Source organism: Bombus pascuorum, chromosome 10 (assembly GCF_905332965.1).
Source record: "Bombus pascuorum chromosome 10, iyBomPasc1.1, whole genome shotgun sequence".
Lineage (NCBI taxonomy): Eukaryota > Metazoa > Arthropoda > Insecta > Hymenoptera > Apidae > Bombus > Bombus pascuorum.
In genome coordinates, this window is record NC_083497.1 from 2308559 (window position 1) to 2315439 (window position 6881).

Consider the following 6881-nt stretch of genomic DNA (forward strand, 5'->3'; position numbering starts at 1 on the left):
GCTGGAAGGAAATGAACTCGAGAAACAAGGAGAAAAGGTTGAAATAGAAAGAACGAGGAGAAGGGCATAAATGAAAGGACATCTGCTCAGGACAACGTGTACACAAGACCTGAACGTGGCAGAAGCTCTAGTAGAGATTGACAGGACAGAGAAGCGACAGCCACGATATCGCAGAATAGCAAAAGAAAGGTATGGAGGAAAAGACAGGGAATTAAGAGAGGAAAGCAGGGCAAGGAATAAGGAGGGATCAATCGATGATAGCGAGATTCAAATGCGATAATGAGGAAAGAGCTAATAAAGTTCGATTAAAAGCAGAGAGAAAGAAAACACTTCATAGAAGGATAGAGGGCATTTGCAAGAGAAAAGGATTGAACTAAAAGCATGATCATACGGGAACAAAAGCGAGGAAGGAGATAGACGAGAAAAATAGAAGAGAAATGGAGAAAGGGAAATTAGCTGAAGCTTAATAGGATTCGCGAAGCATTTTAGCTATGTTAATTATTGTAATTGTATTTAGAGCACAATATTGGTGTTGTATATTGATTTCAAGTCCGAATTGCAGAAAAATAAAGTTAGCTATCTATAAAACTAAATGATAAAAAACAAATAATAAACTGTATAAAGAATCGATATGAAAATTGTAACCGAAACAAAAACTTAACTTTCTTAAAGGAGATATTCCGAACTGTTGCAAGATTATAACCGTGCTTCCAACCTTCGTTTATAGTTCACGATAAAGGTGAATGCAGACTCGCGTGTTTCTTTAAAAATTAAACTAATACACGTGTGACGATACTTTTGATCGTCGTTGTATATAGCGATAAAATCAATTTATCGTCGTATATAATGATAAAGCAAGAAATTTTATCACAGATACTTGCCATAAAAGACTTTGTATAAAATATCTTAAAGTTTTATTAACACTTCAATGAGGCGCGGCTGTCTACATGGTTATATTGGAAAAATTTCGATCCTATCTGAAAATATATATACCAGTTCATACACGGTATGAATAGTCATTTAAGCGTATAATAAGTATAAAAAATGTAAATACTGAGACTTATAAATATTGTGAATGACTGTCTGTTTAAATACTTTCGTGATCTTTGCAAGATATGTGCTTGTACTTGAAATGTGATTGAATATCTTGCAATTTCTGTATACATTTTCAGAATCGTTAAAAATTTTACCAATATAATCACGATAGTTTGGTGTAATAACGAAACTTTTTAATTTTTCGTACAATACGCGCAATATGTTCATAAAATTGGACGAATACTTTTGCGAGTCACTGTATTTACTGTTATTAGTGTCACTTTTAAGTGCGTTAGTTTTTAAAACAATTTCTTATTTCTAAAAATATAGCTAGAAGCATATGGACCGAGACGAAATCTGGTGTTGTTGGATTCACAGGAGGGAGTTGCGCGAAAAGCAAAGGGTGACAGCCGGTAGTTAGGGCCGGCAAGTATGGGAGAAGGGGCCTGCACCGGGCCCCACTTCTTTCTCTCAGGAGTTCCTTCGAGTCCCACATTACGTGGACATAAAAGGCAACCCTGGCATGGAGACCGTCTCTCTGACACATTGACACAGCCTCTGAACCACCGTCTGCCCCGTCCTTCCACTACCTTTCTCGAGATTCTCTATTTTTCTTTAGCCGCCGCGCCGTTCGAGATCGTCCGCTCCATCCCTTCCCGCGTTTCCGTTCGGCTTCTTCACCGATTCGATATCGCTGTTATACGCCGATCTTTGTCTATCCGCTTCTTTTTGTATCTCTAACGTATGCATCTGAATATGCAGTATAATAGGTCGTCGCCTGTTCGACAATGAAACCATAAAACTTCTTTAGAGTAACTTAAGGTTATCTTCGTATCGTATCGCAAGATCGAACGATCTATGTTAACTAATCATTTTTCGGCCCAAACTGCTTAATACTTTTTTACAGGGAATTGAAGAATGCATGAAGAATGGATTGTAAAAATGGCATGTAAGAAAGGATTGAAACATCTTGTGAAATATCATGGATTTCCTCCGTAAAGTCAAACAACTTGAATATGAAACGCTTTTTTGTATTTTCAATGAGTAAGGACATAATAGAGCGTATAGGAATAAGCCGGACGTACTGTAACTTTAAATATAACACAGACATAATAAAATAACGTTAAAACAAATGCTAATGTTATTGGCTTAAAATTTTTATCGCTGGCTCCCGAATTATTGCGAAATAATACCGGATGTTCGATGTTATCCCAAATCTGTTACTAGTATCTTTTACTCTTCATTGTTTTCACAATCATTAAAAGAAAATGTCATATTATTTTTTCTTTTCTTGATATTTATAACATTATCCATTTTTATTTAAAAAATGCCAAATTAACTATAATATATATCTTTTACCGTTTATTCTTCTTACAACCATTAGAAACTAACAAAATAAGTAATTTAGCGCATAGGTTGGTATAAACGGTAATAAGTTTATAAGATAAAAAAGAAAGATAAATGTTTAGATCGTTAAAGTAAGTTAGAAACATGAACTGAAAGAAGTTAATATATGTTACAATTAATTGAAACAGGTTTGTTAAATAATTTCGAAATAATCAACTTTAAATATGCATTTACTTTGCCCCTCCACAAACTGGATACTTTCCGAACATACATGACTCGATAGTTTATTTATAAATGCAGCTTAAAATGTAAGTGTCCTGCAACAACAAGATCATAAGTATATGTTCCGAATCAATGAAATTAAAAATTAAAGGATAAACATACATATGTTTTCAGTTAAAAAATGTTTCTCGCCGCTTTTAGAACACGTCTGTCCCATTATAACCGATAGATTCTTGTGTGACGCACGTGGGGAATCCTCGTGTCCTTAACTAACATCGATAGGTGATAGGTATGTAATAAATTAAGGTAAAAGGAAGCGCTTCGACTCTGACAGAACATACTCGAATGACTGGAGAAACGAACGGCTCTAACTTCTATTAAACAGATGTGAGTACAAGCTGCAAAAAGTATTCAAGTGAAAGTATTGCGTTCGATGACTTCACGAGGTTATTGCTGCTACGAACCGGTCAGAGTTTTTTGAAAATAGTGTCATAAAAAATGTACAAGTTTAGAAACTCCGACTTGGTTAATGACGCGGACGACGTAGCCAGAAACAAGCCCCAAAGCGAACCTCTTGACGGCAAATGAACAATCCAACTCACTCTAAAGTGACTCAACTATCATTCTTTGGTGCGATGGCAAAAAATCGACATCCTCGTATCGCGTTTTATTGTAATACGCAACTGCCTGTCCACGTCGATACTCGACGGTGATACGACACGATCATACGCAATAAATGAATGTCCAGCTAAAAGATCGAGCCAATAAAAGAGAAAATCAAACGATGTTTTGAAAATGAACGATCATTAGCCGCGAAAGAACGGACAAACGTTATTTTCTGCGACTCGCTTTCTTCTCTCGTATTATCTTACTGTTTTTGTTTCTTTTCTGTTTTTCTATTTTTTTTTTTTTTTTATTTTCTGAAAGGTATAGCTGTTATTCGAAGTTGTATTTAAAAATTGTCTCACCTTTTTTAACGATAAGATATTCTACTTTTATCAGTTATCAGTATACTTGAATTAGAAGCAAAATGTAAAATTACAGATTGCAATTACGATGAACTCATGAAACGAATTTACGCATATAAACAAATATAAAGTCTGTATAAATTAATACTTTGACATTATTTTAGTAAAAGATGATGGTAAACATAAATAAATTTTACTAAATACAGTTTCGTGTAAAAAGTCAATCAAATATCGGAGATATTATAAATTATCTACATCATACAATTTTATTAAATTTGGCTGCCGATTAACATACCATTAACATATTAACATACCGAAAATTAGTCATAAATCATTCTATGAGAAGTATAAAACGAATGGCGCTTTCTTCCATGGAAGCAGGAATTTCAGAGAAAAGATCTCCCGAATCCTCGTGAATATCACGATCGTCGATTGCGTGGTTGGCGCAACGAATAGTTCTATCCAACTGGTAGTCACAATTCTCCTCCGTTGGCAAAAAAGTCAGTCGAGAGAGACTCGTTAGAGTTAAGTCATCATCTGTCTCTCGTAATTCAGAACGCGGAGGATGCACAAGTCTATCTCGGCCTCAGCAAGATCTCCTTGATATCTGCACGCGCGCCGGTACTGAATAAGGTGAGAGAGGAAAGCCCGACTGGTTTCGCTGCGCGTTGTACGTTGTATCGAACAAGGGCAAAGAATTCGCTTCTAAACGATCGAACTTTTTCTTCTCTTTCACTCTTAGCTTAACTTATCCCGCGAGGTTTCTCAAAAATTGCTTCATTCCGTCGCGAAAGGAAACGTAATTTAAACGACGTCCACCAATGAGAAGTATTCCAACGAACAAGTATAGGCGTAGAAATGAAATACATGTGTACACTACCGTTCATAAATATCCGGACAACTTTAACCGACATCTAAGAATAGCATTTGAACGCGATGAAAATTCACAAATTAACGATGAATTAATAATTTCAAATAAGTAGAAACCTACTACTTTTTCATAGAATCGGAAGACTATAAATTTAAATTATCTGTTACTACGTAATTTGTTTAATTTCACAAGAAAATGGGAATAGTATATTTCATTATTCGTTATGCGTTATGTGTGCACAATGTGCAATAGCTCACAAATGTACATATTCGTACACTTATCACGAAAAACTTTTACGTGTATGTATATCGTGCGTGTTATGTAAAACATTTTGAAATTCCCTTAGCAGTATAGTGAGACGTAATTGCTATGATTATATCGGCAAAATGTGAGCTCAATCTGAAAATATATATAAAAGTTGCAAGATATTTACTGCAAACTCATATTTAATAAGAAATTAGTATATATTACATTAGAGTACTGAGTATAATAAATGTTAAAGATGGTCTCACTGAATACCGAGACACGAATATTGTGGATAATTGTTTATTTAAATATTTTTGTGATTTCTTCAAAATTCATGTTCGTACTAGATATCTCGTAATTTTTTATACATATTCAGAATCGTTTAAAATTTTACCAACGTAATCACGATAGTTGGGCGTCGTTGCAGTACTAATGAGATTTCGAAATTTTTATATAACACGCACCATATACGCATGAAAGTTTTCTATGCTACGTGTACAAATGCTTTTGCGAGCCGCTGTATACACATACGTCATGTATAACATAAACGATAAACCAACGAAAACTATTCAGTAACCATCGAATGAAACGGTTCTTCGAGTTTCAGAAAGGCAAAACTTATTTCTATGCTATGTAGCTAATTGCTAACGCAAATATGTAATTCGAATCGGTGAAAAATCGTTAGAACAGCGACTGGTCGCTGGATCAGATGAGTACTGGCAACAGAAGAAGAAAGAGAGGAAGAAGGAAAAGGAGGAAGAAAGCGAGGCAGGTGAGGCAAGGTGAGAGACGAAACTGGTCGGTCCCTGAGGTTTAACCAGCTAACGAGTAAAAAGCATGAATGGACGCCAGCACGGCGCCGTACATTATCTTGCCTCCTTGTCTCTTTATTATTATTCTCTTGGCCCCTTTTATCATTCCTCCGCCACCGCGCCGCCGTTTCCTTTTCAGTTCTCACTCGCTCCCTTTCTCTCTCTCCCTACCTCTCTTTTCTCCTGTTGCCCCTCTCATTCTCTCTCTCTCTCCTTCTCTTACACGCACCATCGAACCTTGCCACGGACTATACTCTGCAGTGAGCTTATCTTCGTTCCTCTTTCCCTTTCCTTTCTTTTTTCTTTTTCTTTCTCCGTCGCTCCTTCCTCCCTTCCTTCCATCCTTATCTCACTGGTCTCTCTACCTACCTCTAATATCCCGTTTGTTTCGAAGGGAGATCAGGTTTATGGTGCACTGACAAGACCGTGTAACCTGCTCCTACGGCTATACCAGATTATTCATATACACGTATACGTGTACGTACCAAGGACCTGTTGATATTCTCTAAGTTCGAGAGTACACCACTGCTAAACTGCGGATATTTTCTTATCCACTGTTACTAAATTGCGGCCATTTGTAGGAAATTTAAAGATGCGAAATTAGTAAGAAGAGTATGTACTTCGTCTCCACGCACACTGTAACATGATATCGTACGGCGAACTGAAATTCATAGTGGTGTAACCTAAGATTTGAAGAATTTGAATTTAATCATGAATTAAAAGTTTTAAAAGTATCAGTAGCCCATTTGAGGCCATTGTCTTCTCAGTTTTCTAGAATCCTGTTCCTCAAGGAGTGGTTGAACGAGAAGATTAGTGCAAAGATTTAGCTATTGCTTCTTCTTGTATTGTCTCTGAGATGAATGTCGAGGAATGGTTGTTAGTTCGTATAATGACAGTATTGGATTTACAATATTCGATACTATAAGTGCATACTGGCCTCATTATTGTTTCGTGAACAAGTATTTTATTCTCCAGCGATAATCTTGACTTTCTGTTAAGTAACCAATGCAGTACATACATATTTCTATATCTTCCATTCCCTTCTAATTGAGTTTATTGTGCAAGTGAAGACTTAAATATAGTAGGACCGTACTGATGAAAGATGCGGTATTTTTATACTGCTAATGAACAGTAGCGGGCATTGCCCTTGCCTTAAGGAGAAGCTTATATGGGTTGACTTAATCTCACCGAGTTTAATTTTGCATTTCCTAGTCCAATTTTGGAGAAAATTTAGATGGTCTTGAAGGTAGGAGGATACGACGTTAGTTTTTCGGGGCTTGCAAATATCGCTGCATCATCGGCAAACGTCCGTATCGTACTATTTAGAGTAGTTGGTAATCGAAAAGACGGCGGAAACTTCACCATTTATTCTGCTTCTGA

General features: G+C 36.3%; 1 long non-coding RNA gene across 1 annotated transcript; it reads left to right on the forward strand.

The window, feature by feature from the left end:
* The first annotated feature begins 923 nt into the window (after positions 1 to 923).
* Positions 924 to 2168, forward strand: LOC132911147 (uncharacterized). Its single transcript, XR_009658922.1, has 2 exons — positions 924 to 1006; positions 1366 to 2168. It is a non-coding gene; the product is annotated as an uncharacterized LOC132911147 (long non-coding RNA).
* Positions 2169 to 6881: the final 4713 nt, after the last annotated feature.